Source organism: Daktulosphaira vitifoliae, unplaced genomic scaffold (assembly GCF_025091365.1).
Source record: "Daktulosphaira vitifoliae isolate Bord-2020 unplaced genomic scaffold, ASM2509136v1 Scaffold_1, whole genome shotgun sequence".
Classification (NCBI taxonomy): domain Eukaryota; kingdom Metazoa; phylum Arthropoda; class Insecta; order Hemiptera; family Phylloxeridae; genus Daktulosphaira; species Daktulosphaira vitifoliae.
This window is the reverse complement of record NW_026099572.1, coordinates 86,054,217-86,070,629: the sequence shown is the minus strand read 5'-3', so window position 1 is coordinate 86,070,629 and position 16,413 is coordinate 86,054,217. Positions and strand designations below refer to the sequence as shown.

General features: G+C 26.0%; 1 protein-coding gene across 7 annotated transcripts in view; it reads left to right on the top strand.

Annotated features, from left to right (window-relative positions):
* Positions 1-5,600: 5,600 nt before the first annotated feature.
* The window catches only part of LOC126906581 (uncharacterized), an 80,667-nt gene continuing 69,854 nt past the window's right edge, over positions 5,601-16,413 (top strand). For 4 of the 7 annotated variants that reach the window (XM_050687288.1, XM_050687228.1, XM_050687220.1 and 1 more), the window contains exon 1: positions 5,601-5,839. The gene's annotated coding sequence lies outside the window, so the exon portion shown is untranslated. Of the gene's footprint in view, positions 5,840-9,474; positions 9,529-16,413 lie in introns of all 7 variants that reach the window. The other 3 variants (XM_050687264.1, XM_050687238.1, XM_050687247.1) reach the window with 1 other exon arrangement.

Genomic DNA, 16,413 nt, shown 5'->3' with positions numbered 1-16,413 from the left:
ATTTAAAAACAATAATTCATTCGGATAAAATGATAGCCCGCCATGTTTTTTATTAAGAAAGACATTGCCTATAAATCACTTAAATTATTTACTTAGTTATATTATTTACAAAAAATTTCAATTAGTTATATGTAAATTAAATGAGTACAGATAATGTAAAATGTAATAATTAAAACAAAGTTTTTTTGTTTTTATAAATAGTACTAATATTTCAATTGTGTATGTGTCGTATACACACATACACACTCAATGTTCGTAAGTTATAACTTATGGACATTTGCTACATAATAGTACTGATTTTTCATTTAATATTGTTATTGAGTGCCCATAAAAGCATAATTAGGATGAAGCGGATAATATAAATCAAACATTTTCTGTTTTAATTGACAAATATAAATATATTATAATATAAATTCTAGTAAAATTAAAAAAACAGGGTTTAAGATAGAAAATTTATATTGTTTATTTCTAATTTATGTTAAATTTACTCATCATCAAGAATTTGTTAAACGTTTTGATAATACCGACAAAAAAACTACTTTTAAACCAACACTAGGATTTTTGCATGCTCTGCTGGTCACGTCTATATTTTCACTTGATTACTTGTTGTTCAACAAAGTACAAATAAAAAATCGAACAGAAATATTCATGCTTGAAAATTATTTATAAATAAGATGTATATATCAGTAAAAGTACTATCAACACAATAAAAAAAAATCTTCACATTTAATACAAATGGTACATATGAACAGACACGTATTAAGACATGTTTTTATTGTATGGAGCTTCAGAACACAAATTATTTTAGCTTAAAGGTATCGAGTTTTAAAAAAACTCGTCGCTTAAATTTCAAGAGAGGTCTTGCAACTTTTATCTTGGACCTTTGAATGTATTAAAAAGGCTGTGATTCTAATATTAAATATCTAATCGAAATATATAACATAAAATATTATATGATGGCTAAAAGTATATTATTTTGTCAAAAATTACAAAATTAATAAAAGAAATACTATTTAAAATTGATAAATAAATAAATTGAATTTCAAAAATCATTTGTGTACTTAAATTATTATATTCTCAGTCTACTGACAAAAATTTGAAAATAACAATTCTGTTACATTTTTTTAGTATAGCTTCAAAATTGTGTTTTCCTACGGTCAAGAACAACTGTGATATTTATCAGAACGACCTTTTATTGGATATCTCATCCAATATTTTTACATTTCTCACATTCTTTATAAATTCTTCCATGATTACGGTCTTATACCGCCTTTACCATCGAACAGCCACTTTTACAATTCATTTTATTCTACAGGTAAAGTCTGACCCCATCATCCAGAATTATACCCACGATATTTTCTTTCACCATTCTCAAGCCTCATCCATCACATATCCTCACGTATTCTTGCAGCATTAAATATTACTGTGAATTTTATACGTCATTCGACTAAGCCACTACTGTTTGGTTTTATTATTATTTAATAATGATGGGCAACAATATGAGTTCATAGATGGTCATTATTTTCATTTTAGCGATATCGATATGGTGGTTTTTAAGAACGATATCATTATTCCCAAAATACAAACTAATGTATACAGCATGTGTTTAGCATTGATAATGATAATTGTTCCCGAAATATGTATCCGTGAGTTTTTAGTAAATTTTTGTGGCGCTTTGAGTTAATTTTAATTTAAAAATTTTAGGACGTTTAAGAAAGAGAAAACTCGACATTTTTGTACATTTTAAAGTGGTAACATTTACAGCTTTTATTTTAACTTTCAGATTTCATTCATAAATAATTTTAAATATTTTAATGAAATTATTCTTTTGTAAATGAGTGATACATTGTATCACTTTTTTACCATCCACTGTCAAATAAAATTTGAACATTTACAAAAATATTCTATTGAATTATGGCAATTTCATATTACGATATATCAAACCATTAAATTTCGATATTGTTATCCAGTTTTTGTCTCAATATCGATATCGTAATGAATTATTGATATTTTTGCCCAATAAATATTATATATTATGCTTAACTTTCAAAATTTACGTCCTTTTTGATCAGAAATCGAGATAAATTAATCATTTGTAACTAGTTTAAAATAAGAAAATCAAACTTATAAAGCCTGTAAAATTTATTGTGAAATAATAAGTTCCTAAAATTTAATACACAAAAAGTTTAGTACTATTTTATTTATACTTTTATTTTTTTATATATTACTATAATAATCACATTATTTTTGTTTATGCTTATATAATCAATTTAAATACAGAATAATGTAAAATCTGTGTAAATTTTAAACAACATAATTAAACAAAGTTTAACAAATTTATAATTACTAAGATATATATATATATATATATAAACATTATATTACCCTCTCCAAACGAAAAAAGTTTATATTTACCATGTAATCATTTTTACTGAGATCTCTCTCACTTCAATCCCTCCTTAAGGTACGAACTATATACAAGGTGTCTCAAATATAACTAACATCGCATACAACTTTTGATACAATTATAATTTTTTTTTAATTATTGTCTTCTTCTTACGTATACTAAGTTTAAAGCATATTTTTATTATTTATAGATAGGGTGCAGAATTATATGTATTTATAATTTATTTTAAGCTACTTTGATGAATCCCAAGCTTGTGCAATCTTATCATAGTTTTATATAATAGTATAGAAAAATGATTAGTTTTAGGGGAAAAACATCTTAATCATCTTACTACTATAGCATCAATAGCTATATCAATATGTTGCTACATATTACTAAGTTCTAAAATCAATTTATAAAATTTGTACTGGTAGATGTTATGTTCGAAATAACTTAATAAAACGTATAAATGCATATAATTCTGTGGGTAAATTTTTTTTATGACAGACAAATATTACTAATAAAAGCCAAAAAAAAAATTAAATACAGTAAAATTATTATTTTAGGAGAAATTGAATGACTAGAAATAAAAAATCACTTTATTTATAAAAGTGAACCAAAAACAATTTTTGTTTAGTCAAACAATTTTAACCCGTGCCTACTTAGGATTGAAAATTTTTACAAAATGATAGTTTTTTGTTATTTATATAAAACTTGTAAATGAACACTCACAGTAACAAACATAAAATGTAAATGGTAGATGTAAATATTTTTTTATAAATTAAGTACTTAGAAATGTTTTGTTAAATCTATCAGTTTATCAAAAAAATTACAGAGTACATAAAATTTTGTCGATTTTTTTACACTGAAATATTTACAGTTATTATATTAAATTTGACGAACATTACCAATAGATATTTCACATCAAAAAATTGTATAATTTAATTTTCTAAAAAAATGTAACAATTAAAAAGTTTATACGTTTAACTGTTTGTGAGCTGTTAACTGTTCATTAATGTTTGTAACATTAATGAACCGTACTACTCCACCCGCCTTGCTATAAAAATGCTTATAATTCTTAATATATTTGTCCAAAAGTTATTATCGACCATTAATTTTTTTAGATAATTCATTTTCTAGTTTGAAAGTTAGTTAAAATATATATTTCCATTTAAAAAACTGATGTTGATAAAATTTTAAGAGGAAAATAAGGGGCTTAGTGATTACCTAATTTCAATTCCCGAATAAAAAATTGAAAACTCGTTCAAAAAACGCAATTTTGGAAGAAAGCATCAAAAATATTTATTTCTAGGAAATATACATATATATACACAAAAAATTCAACTCGGAAAAATGGGTGTAAACCTCTCCTTCTAAAGGGGTAGTATAAAGCATTGATTTTTTTTTAAGTTTTAATTGCCCTAATAATCATATATAAATTCAATAACAAAAAAAAAAATGTTTTGAGTTTAATTATAAACTAGTTATACTTTTGAAAGACAAGTAAAAAATGTTAAACAGTGTAAAACGAGAAAGCAGTTTACATTTAATGGTTATTTCTTGTCGTAAAATTTTACAGCAAAACGTAAACTTGATAGCTGTTAAAAGGTTAAATGGAGCGTACTTAACTCACGTAAAAAAAATAGTACAAGAATTGAAATAAGATAAATGTATATTTTATCATCAAATGCTGCAAATTTACTACACTACAGAATCTAATCTACAGAGATGGTAATATTAATTTTCAATTGTAATCTATTAATAACATAAATTAAAAAATTACTAATTAGATTTTGTTTCATTCTATTCTACAGTTTTAGTTGTTTAGGAAAATTATAAAAAATTTATTATTGGCCAGTGTAACTTTTTGAATGCAGTACCTTATTTATTCTAATAATATCACAAAATATTTTGCTATTTACGATTGAAATTATCGATTTATTGTTTACAATATTTTCAAATACTTTAAATGACTATTTAAGCTGTCGTAAAAATAAAATACTTTTTTTATTTCTACCGGGGGTCTATTGTACTATTTTTCTGTTTCTTTTTTTATTTTTTTTAATTATCATTATTAACATATCTATTTATCATTATATGGTGCTTGTATTTAAATCAAAGAGAGTAGAGTTCACGAATTTTTAAATGGCACCACTTCTGGTACAATTTATAGATAATACACACATAATGTCAATTTGTATACACTTTATTATATACCATCTATGAATGGGTTTAATTTATATCCAATAGATAATTTATACTCTGCCAATATAAATGAATCAGAGATTTATATAACGTTCTAAAATACTTGATTTTAAATCAAACGATTTTTTGATTTTATATGTGCAATAACTTGACTGTGAAGTGTTATTTTTTTAGTGAATAAAATAAAAGATCAAAAAACTTACAAACTAGCAAATACGTTAAAAAAATATATATATTTTATGTGTAATAAAATTGTAAAAAAATCTTAAAACTATTCAACGAAAATACATTTTTATTAAAATTTAGTGTAATAGTATAGTATATATAGTGGCTTTGTGAAATAAGGTTCAGATTAAAAGTTTACCCTAGTCTAGCATAATCTGTAATGACGTACCTGAAGTAAATTATTAAAGTTAAAAGAAGTGGAAATTCTAACATCTACCTTAAAAACAAACACGTAATAATTGTATACCTACTCTGTTTTTTTTCTATGTGACTCTTTATAAAATAAAACAATTAAAAAAATTCTTATGTGAAATAAAAAAAGTTAGTAAAAATTACCGATTACTATTGTTCTACAGTGATTATTTTTTATTATCTCGTATAATTAAAAACATAAATAATCGATATTGATGATTGTGTTATTGTTGATAATAGTTTAGTAAAATTTTAATTCGATTATAATTTAAGTATGGGTCAATTACTAATTATTCGATTATAGTCATTATTAGACTGTTTCCTAATGTCTCCAATTAGATTATAGTCATTGATAAAGGATTTTTTGGCGGCAAAGATTGATAACAAATAACGAATGTTTCAAAAATCTTGAAAACAGCTGTTTTGTATTCAAAATTTGTGCAAAATACGGTCCATTGACAATAAGTCGACTGAAACACCGATAACGACAAAATAAGTCTGTTAAATTTGCCGACCGGGTGTTGTGGCATTACTGAAACGGCGGCAATGGTGAGCCGGTTGGTCCCCCGCATGGTCCTTCATGCTCGGCAATAGCATACCGGCAGTGTGTTTTGAACGACTACGAGACGATAGTTCGCTCGAAAACACAGTGCTTGGTTGTACTGTGTCGTCTCTTTTTAAACGACGTGACCGAATACCGCGAATCGTGTTCGTTGTTAATTTTTCTGTGCATAAATGTGTGTGTTTGAGTGAACCCTTGTTAAATTATACGTTTGTGTTTAAGAGCTGTAAGGATATTTATACGGTCGCTGAAAACTGTTTGTATTGCAAGTAAGTTCATTTAAAATATTATGGCAAAGGTTACCTAGGTTTATCTATTTATATTTCTTTTTCGAATAATTTTAAGAAATTACAATAGCATACTATTAAATTACTAATAACTAATTTTTTTTTGGCACATTGTAATATACAATGACATTGATATTTATAATTTGATAATAGTAATTTCATTTTCAATATACTACGGTTAATTTTACAGTATTATATATATTTATAATTATCCGTTTGTAATTAGTACCAGACGGTGCTAATCAAGTAATTCGGACAGCCTTGTGTTAATCATCAGTTATTCAGAATATATTTAAATGCTATGAAATGTATAGAATATTTAAATTTTTATATCATTCAATTTTCAATTTTAACGACTCTTCGATATGCAAAGGTACTAAACAAAACGAACACCTGTCAGATGTGTTAATAAATGGCGTCGTTGTAATGTATTTAGGGGAGAAAACAAAAATATAAAATTCTAACAGCTGTAATCGAAACTGAGAACTCCTCTTATTAAACAAACCCACGTTATACAGGTACAAAAAACATAACTGTAGATACCTAAATAGTAAACACGTTCGACGTTCACCAGAATCAAGCGATAAGCCTCTTATGCTATCTTAAAATAACAAAAATAATTTTAAAAATAATCAGTATTTCACCAGATGATTCATATTATGATTGTTTTCAATAATTTTATAAAAAAATTGATCTTTGAAGTTCGAGTAACTTAATTTAATTAATTTAATTTAAATTAATTCAGAATCTAAAAAACTATTTACAAGAGTGATTCAATAATTATGCCTCACTTAATATCTAAAAAAATATAAAACTGCTAATATCTTTTTAAGTGCTGGTACCAAAGTTGTTATCGTAGTTGTTGTGTTCTTATTTAGATCATAAAATAAACATTTGTAAATCAGAAAAAAATATTTTATATCATATTTTCATAAAATTACTACAAAAAAAAGTTTATGAGCATAAAAAATCGGTTTTCAACTCAATATTGAACGAAACATTACGTCAATAATCCAATCTTTATTATTATTTAATATTTCAATCCCGGAAGTACTTTTCAATTTTTTTGATTACAAGTTTTATATGGTTAGTTTGAAAACTAAATAAAGTAGACTTGAAATAAAATTTCTGCGGCGGATCTACAACAAATATAATACATTTTTCAAAAATATTGATGAAAATTATAATATTTTTGTGAGCCAATTAGTATTAATTTATACTTGTACTTTTTATCTGTAAATTAAATCAATTTTTTTTTTAGTTACTTAAACAATTTACACATCCGATTCTCACAAATTTTCCTAACTACTATTTATCAGCCATAGTTTCGAATATTATAAATTATTATTAGTCACATATCAGTAAGAACGGGCTCAAAATATCATTCTTAACAATCTACGATCTAGTTTATTGATTTTATTGTATACATCTCAAATTTTACCATAAAAAAACACGGAAACTATTGTCATTAAAATAGTGTTCTAGAACTGTAGTTAGATTATAGAAGTCATAGATATTTTATTGTTCGAAACCATTCTGTCGTACTGATCATGAAGTATTTTATAAGTTATTTTATTTAGGTAACTCATTCAAAAACCTTCAATTGCGTTTTTAAGGCTTCATTGTATATTTACTTCATATATTAATGTCCTTGGATGGTTTTTGGTTAAGAATAATACTTAACTAAGTAAAATATGTTTAAAAAAATTGATATTAATATTAAAACTTTAAGTGAAGAATATTTTTGTCTCGTAACTTTCTATGTAAAATGTAATGCCATATTATTTATACCTATGAAGGAATAAAGTTTATAGAAATCTATATTGTGGTTATTAATAAACGCCATTAAAAGGATTTAATAATATAGTGTTATACTAGAAAGAAAGACTAATATTAATACCTATAATATATAATATTAAATCTACAATTTTAATATGATTGTTTAAATAAATAAATACATTCCATTAACTATACAATATTTAGATTATAAAAGATACTATAAATATCATAAACGTTTTCGCTTTGAGTTTACTATGTCCAAAATGAGTCAGTTGCGTGACTTCAACCTATGCTTGGTTCTCATAGACTATGAACCTTACTGAAAAATTGAAATGTGTGTTGTTGGTGAAATGTTAGGTGTAATCATTTTATTGATATTTTTGGAAACCCTTTATGTACATACTTAAACTAATTGAACTACTTATTAATCACTAATATAAAATTCTATCAAATTTAACGTGTCTGCTGTAGAAAAATAAATTAAACAATCCAAGATATAATTGAAATTTGTATTTGGTCATATTTTTTGTAATATTTTAAGTATCATTGACAATAGGCATACAACATTCGGTTAAGGCGTGAGAACTATCGTCTTTTGGATGACAACTAAATATTTCTACTAATAACATCTCTCTAATAAAAGGTTGTGAATGTTGAGTTTAGGGGTTGAAAAATAATGCGATTTCACATGTTATAGATATTGACGTCCATACGTGTGAAAAGAGATTTTGCGTGAAGGGTCTCAGAACAATGCTTCTGTGTTTTTGAATAAACGAAAAAAAATCAAATTACATTTTGATTTTTATCTCGTAAAAATGTTTCTAAGGTAAGAAAAACATTTTATCATGACATATTTGTTAAATACCTTTCAATAAACATGATATTATCTCAAACAAATTTAAGAATAAAACTTAATATTTCATTGATGTTTCCTAAATAATAAAATATAAAAAATCAGTTGCTTAAAATATTTTTTATTCTATGAATTTCATTTTTTTCTTCATGAAAGTACTTGTTTGTATCTATAATCAATATTCCCATTCTGTCAGTGTCTTGTTCAAAAAATGTGCACTTTATTGTATTGATTATGTATGTGGGTTGAATATATCTTTTACATAAAGTAAGTGGTATCACATTTATGTTGTATATTTAAATATAATCCAAATAAGCCAAATGTACCAAATCAGATTTGTATATGTAAAGGAAAGTAGTTGGCGGTGGTTGAGTACTTGTTGACTAAAATAGATATGTATAGGATTTTATAAGCTTATCATATAACTGTAAAATATCTAGACTTAACTTTAAATTTGTAACCGATTATATGCATTGTTAACTGAATTCTTACACTTATTTTAATTTACAAAATGTATTCATTGATTAGAAAATATTAGCGCTGATGTGAAACCTCAAAAGTAAAATTGGACTTACTAAATCTGTCATTGAATGCCTAGTAAAAATATAAATTAAAATTGAGATGAATTAATAAATTTTTCAGTGACACGTGTATTACGAGCAATATTATATTCATAATTATGAATTGTTGATTTTTTGATGGAAGAAAAATAATAATTATTATTATTTACATTTTAAATTTATTTTACAAAAATTAATTAAAATATGTTGTAATTATTGATTTAAATTAATAAACACAAATATTTGATACACTCATATAATATTTTTGTCCACATTTTCTTCTTAAATATTTATATTATTTTTTTTATTATCTATGTTTTGAAAATTCATCATGTCTATAATAACCCATATTTAATTGATTTATGTTAATAATATCATATATAATTGTTTTTATAATTAATTAATATATTACATATTTAATTTAGAAGAACAAAAATATACTTTTGATGACCTCAATCAAGGCTTTGAAATATTATTAAGTAAGTTTGCCTTTTTTAAAAATAACACAGTCTACTTATTTGCTTGTTAAGGTATATTATGTTATATTATTATTAGGTATGCACCAATAAATAAATTTATTATAAATTCATATTCCCTACTTGAAACATAATTACGATTGATACAAGATAAATCTATTTAGAATCATATTTAACTTAATGTTGAGAATTTTTACACACAGTGATTTACATTAAGTCAATGACACAACAAAAGCTTGAATAATACACGAATAGCGAAATATGCTCCATTCGTAATAATAAAAATAATAATTCAATAATTGAAGCAGTTCATTTTTAAATTGTACGACATTTATGGTCGTTGTTTTTTATTTCCTGGTTATTACATTTTACCAGTTGGCTGTTGAGTAGCCATTGTAATTCACAACGGAAAAAACTTAAATAAAATATTACATTTGTCGAAATCAAGGTACTCAAAGAACCATTAATTATTAAAATTAGTTAAAGATTCATTTTGGTTTTTTTATTTGTATATAAGAGAAGAACTAAATAAATTGATCAATTAATTAGAATATATTTGCATTTAATGCACTTTTATTTTCTCAAATACCCCCCTACAAACGTAAAAATTACTCAAATTACTTATATTTTCAAAGATATTGGCTTCTATCATTAATATTAGTTTCCGTAATATATTTCTTTTATTCCTTATAGTTGTTTTAGTTTTTAGATAACTGGATAAGAACTGCTCATGCAATCAGACCTGTAAGTCCATTTTGCGTCCTCTTATCAAATTTTATTAATTCGGTTTTTTCACATAAGTGTTTCCACTGAAGTATTGTTGTCATTCCTTATGGAAACTTAAATTTCAATTTCCAAATCTTTGCTCAAGGCTTTGTATTTGCTGTTTGTTAGCTTAAGTTTAAAGAGGCACCAAATTCTAGTCTTGTGAATATACCCCTATTATTCAAAATAAAGAAACTTTTTAATTTATTACTCTACTTTTAATTAATGGTATATTTACACTTATTATGCAGAATCAATAAAAAAACAGATTCATAATATAAATATAATCGTATAGTGTGTTTATCTTATAAAATCAAACACTTTTTTATTTTCTTTCCTCATTTCTGTGTACTTTGTTATTTCTACCTTGAGAGCACACGTATTTATTATTGTATTACATAATGCAGTTCATAAACGCAAGTTGACCACTTTCATATATGTACCGTGTCAGATTTCTTAGGTTTTATTCATTTTGGCTTTTATCAGAATTACCAGATTTTGAGCACGTTTGACGTTCATTCCTTTGTCATTTTTCAGTTAACTCAATGCAGCATACCAGTGGAAATATTTTCTTTCTTATGCTTTACGAATTCAAAATATTTTTTACCTGTTTATAATTTTCCGAGTTCTGTTTATTGTTTTGAAATAAACTTTGTGTAGACCCGATTAATAAACCCTTACTTGAAGTAGTGACCGACAGTTATGTTTGGCGAATGTCGTCCATAGAAATGTTTAAATTAATTTTTTCTTTATTGCTTTTCTCATACGACCATTTGTAAATTCTCTGTTGAACTGAATAGTATAAAATCTATATTTGTTCGTGTTTACGCCTCAAAGATCGGTGCATGTCGCTGACAATCGAGCTGTTGGTTTAATCCAAACGGCTCGACAGATGGTTTAAATTCGCATCCATTCTTATGCATCGTCCGGGTTTGTAATATTAGATGTTCAATCAAACGATTTCTACTGAATTCAACTAAGACGGGAAAGGTAAAAGGGTGGCTAGTGAAACTCCAGGAAAAAACGCAGAACTGGCTAGATTTACACTATCGTTTTGTGATTGCTAGTGATTAAGTAAAAAAAGATACGATCACGTTTTTAACAGATTTTTACCAAAAGCCGATAAGATACTTTTTCTCAGTGAGTTAAGCTCTCTATTTTTCTATTCTTATCCTTATCCACGTACAGTATATTTTTATAGGTGTACATTTAGAAATTGCGAGACTAAAAAACTTTACTCTATATAATACAGGATATCACGCCTCGGGTGTATTATCGAAGTCAAATCAATTTTTACTCTTTCAGGAGAAAAAAAATCTAAAAAGATTGGATTGGAAAGCCATCGGTAAAGCTTTAAAGAAACTTGACCCAAATCAAATTGAAATAAAAATCGTTTATAAATATAGTAGTTTGTTAATGTAAAAACTTTTTATCGATTTAACTACAAGTGTTCTTATTTTAAACCATAATTATTACAGTGTAAGCATTGAAAAATCCAGTTAACTTTTTATAGATGCCTTATGGCTACTATTACAAACAACTCAAAATTAAATTAAAATGTAATTTTAAGATGAAATGATTGTTTTTGTTGTAGTTTTTTAAAATATCGCTAATTCAAAAGATACTTTACATACTATAGATTTAATATTTTTAATTTATCAATAGAAAGTATTTAAAATAAACATAGTTTGTACTATCATGGTTATACCAATGTATGATATGTTGAGAAAATATAATGGCCATTTTTATTTTTTTTTGTGCTTTTATCGGCTCATTTAAGAGTCATTTAATAGAAGCCTCTCCCTAAAGAGGAGGTTTTCTTAACTATTTATACTCCAGGACGGGTGGTTAGTCCGTCACCGAGAGAGGAGGATGGCGACTCCAACTACCTAACAGATCATTCGGCAAATGAAGCCGCCCGTGACCGAGTTTCGAACCCGAAGCAGTGCGCGTAAAGCTCTACCGCGTTACCGACTTAGACACGCCGTCCTCATCATTTTCATGGCTACAAAAAATTTTATTGAATTTTCGATAATTTTCAATTTCAATTTACGATGTCAGTTGATGTAATGTTTACAAGATTCCCATCGGTAGAGTTCCAGTGACTATAAACTTAAGTTTTAAATTAAATTCGACGAAAATCCTTGTGATTTTGCAGCTGTATCAAAAAATTTTACACCCGACTGTAAATTGTCTTTGTGATATGCAAAAATATCCTTAACTTCCATTCAAAACTTATGCAATAATTCACCATAACAAGAAAACGGCATTTGCAAAGTTTTAACTATTACTTAAGTCGGTGTTTCGTCGCGATAATAGGAGATTATTTCAAAACCTCGAATTTCATTTTTTCTTTTTGCGTATTAGTACCTAAAAATGTTACAAACTTGTTGGTATAAGATAAGGCGTTATTGCTTCTGAGTTTGATCCGTATGTTAATCGAAAGAAGGATCAACAATTTTATCTTTAATTTGAAAAAGTGTTGAAATTTAAAACTAAGTTACAGAATACGTATGGCTTTTAATATATAAAATAAAAGTGACTTTTTTTCTTAGGTCCTGGATTAATAGTGTAACTTAAAGTGTTGAAAATATATGATATGTGAGTACTAAGGTAATTGTAAATGTATTTTTTTAGATAAATGCACAAATTTCAAACTTACATCTAATATAATAGCAACACATAAAAAGACCAGAACTTTTTAATCTAAAATAAAATCTACTTAATATTTTAAGAGAAAAATATATTTACTGTTAACCCATTCGTTTATATTTACTCCACTTCGCCCTAATAATAAAAACCAATTTAAATTTGTGTTACGTGACAAAATTAAACTAATAAATATTAATTAATTGTAGTTAATTAATTATTATATTAATTGCATGTTTATTATTGCAATACTCTTAATATTTTTCTTTGTGATAATATGTTTGTAGCAAACATATTATTTTTTCCTAGTTGTAGCAACTAGGTAAATAAATTAATTTTACCGTCATTCTCAAGTGATTAATATATTTAAGATTTATATAGATCATTGATAACAAATAAAATAATTAAATTACTCGCAAATTGTGCAGAAATATTTATAATTATTTATGTTTTATAATTACTTAATTATTCTATTGAATTTGGTAAAAGTTTCCTTTATAAATTTTTAGGTAATACTTTTTATCTTTTTTTTTTTTTTCATAGTAATAGATTCTATATTGGACATTCATATTTGCTCTTGTAAATAGAAATAATATGTTATTAAATGCTTCCGATAGTGGTAAAATGCTAATAAATTTAAATGAAGGAATTTCTCCTGGATGATTTATTGAAAAATTATTTATATATACGTAAACTAATTTATATGAAAATTAACAATTACTTTAAAATTTTCTTAGTTATCTTATTTTAATTAGAATAACTTTAATCTTGAACTATCAAGAGAATCGATTTCTCACTTGTAGATAACTTTTATGAAGTTTATACGTAAACTAAAAATTTGTTAAAGAAATATAATTTTGATAGAACACACACTGCAGATGACAAGTAGTTTCGAAAGCGTATGTTAACCATGTAGGTTTTATCTAATATATTGATTTGGCTTTACCTTTGGCACACGATTTTCACTCCTAAATTTTCATAACGTTGTTAAACATTCATGATATTTCGTTGGTTCAAATCTAAAATGTATATTAAATTATTTGGTTGCTGTTACGAAGATGTGTTTGGTTCATTCGCAGTGACAATCGGTCATTTTGAGATTTTATTCCTGTTTTTCAAGTTGTCATTATAATGAAAAGTATATTATTCTAAGTGTTAAACGATAATTTAATTCATTTTAATATTCGTTATTATTTTGTTTTATGTAGTGCTTGAACTAAAATAGATTCAATAATAAAATAAAATTGTTGTGTTAATTACGCGTTTTTATAACATTAAATGCTAATGTTTTACGACAATTAAAATAAATTGTTTTAGTGACAAAAATCACATATTACAAAATAACCCTATTCCAATAAATGATTCAGTCGAGAATCCTACTGGAATATTTTTGATTTTATTTAATTATTTTTCAATAGAAAATATTTCTTGCATTGTTTTACATTTTTAAAAACATTTGCCCATTTCACGTTTGTGTGTTTCACTGTTCGCGCCGTGACATAATATACAACAAATTAAACTGATGGCGTAAAATGCAAAATAACCGCCATGTTGCTCGAGCTTGTCCTCCGTAAATACATTCAAAAGACGCGTCATGCTTGAAGGTACTCGTATTAATTATATCATAATGCAACAACGAGGTGCTTAGCTGTACGATAGCATCGCGGTCGGGGACCCTATTTTAGGCAAAAAGCCCACGTCGAAACCAAAGGCACACGCACTTAAACCCATGTACTGAGCAACAATTTCACGGAATTTCTCCTAATTTAAACGATTTTCGAGGTCGTTGCGCACATGTATGTTCATACAAAAGCGGCAAATCCCGGCGTCAGTGTCTAAAGGCCCGAGAGAGGTCTGTTTAAACGCGAATAGCCATAGAGAATGAGGGGGGGGGGTAACAGTCGTAAATCCCCCGTAGAAGTATTATCACTGCAGCCTACATTAGTGACATACTCAATGATATTGCGCTATGGTCACCGGATTCGAGTCCGAGTGGTGGTACCGCGTTGAAAAATTACACAGTTTATTATTATTTTTTCCATTAAATTTCACTAACAGATTGACGCCCATAGGGATGTTTGTCGTCGCCACGTTCCCTCGTTAATGTCTCTTACACTCCACAACTTTTTGGGTAATGAAATACGGTAATAATAATTCTAGGACACTTTTTAACAATCGCAATGCCAGTGACTGAATGGTCAATATGTTAAAATCCTTTGACAAGACGAGTAGTTGAATACTACAAAATTTTGTTTGACACGTTTCAGAGCTTGCGTAGCCACCAGACTGTAAAGGTACACAGCGAGTTTATCCTATTAAGCAGATTCAAATTGTTTAACTCTCGTTCAATTCCTATTACCATTGCATTTATTTCTTTCCTTTTGGATACTTTATTAAGAACTTTTAATTTTATTAACGTTTTTTCCTTTGTCCGTTTTTGTATTAATTATTGTAATAATTATATTCTATAAACTTAACGTCGTGTATTGTTAAGCAAATAATGTTTATTTGTCTATTGTAAATTTTAATTGTCCAATACTTATTAGAAACTTAAAAAAAAATTTAATTATTAATTTTCTTTTAACAATTTGTAATTTCACAACAACCTGACTCATAATTTTATAATATGTAATTTACGCCGACATGTAATTCCATTAAAATACAAGGGTATCTAACAAAAATTAAATTAAGAAAAATGTTGTTTATTTTTTCATCATTTATACATAGCTATTTTCTCGGAACTTCGATTATTTTTAATTCTCTAACTGCATTATAATGAAACAATTTCCTGGTATTGTATATGATCAACTTGATTATGTCTGAAATTTATGTATACATTTGTATAACTATGTCGTAGTGCAATATTATGAATTTCACTTAGTACATGACCTACTAGGAACTCAAAATGGAAATTGTCTTTGTACCGCAAAGTGAACTTATTAATATATAATTACTAACTAATAAATATGTTTGATGTTAACGTTATACTCTTAAAAAAAAAATGGACTGTAAATAAATAACTATTTGAGTATTGTAGTATTATATTTTAGAAACACCTCCCGACATTTAAAATTCATAAATTTATGTTTACGCAAAATAAATGTATGTATACAGAGTGTATATTCTACACCATGTTTTTACATCTTTAATAACAAGATTGATGGATCTTTTGATCCTGCGAATATTTTGCGCTACTTTTTTTAAAAATAATTTTTTAAATTTTGGACTAGGATAAAAATATATTTATTTTTAATGACAAAAATAAAAATAAATTAAAAATTTATTTATTTGCAGTTTTGGATACAGCGTGTTTCATATCCATTCTATGTACTAAATGCTTGTTACTCGATGAGTACTTGTTCTAAAGTTGTGCACGACCCATGAATCATTTTTGTAAAAAAAAAAGAGCTAAATATGGCTATTTTTAAATTTTATAAAAAATTAAAAAAATACATTTATATTTTTGTCTTAAGG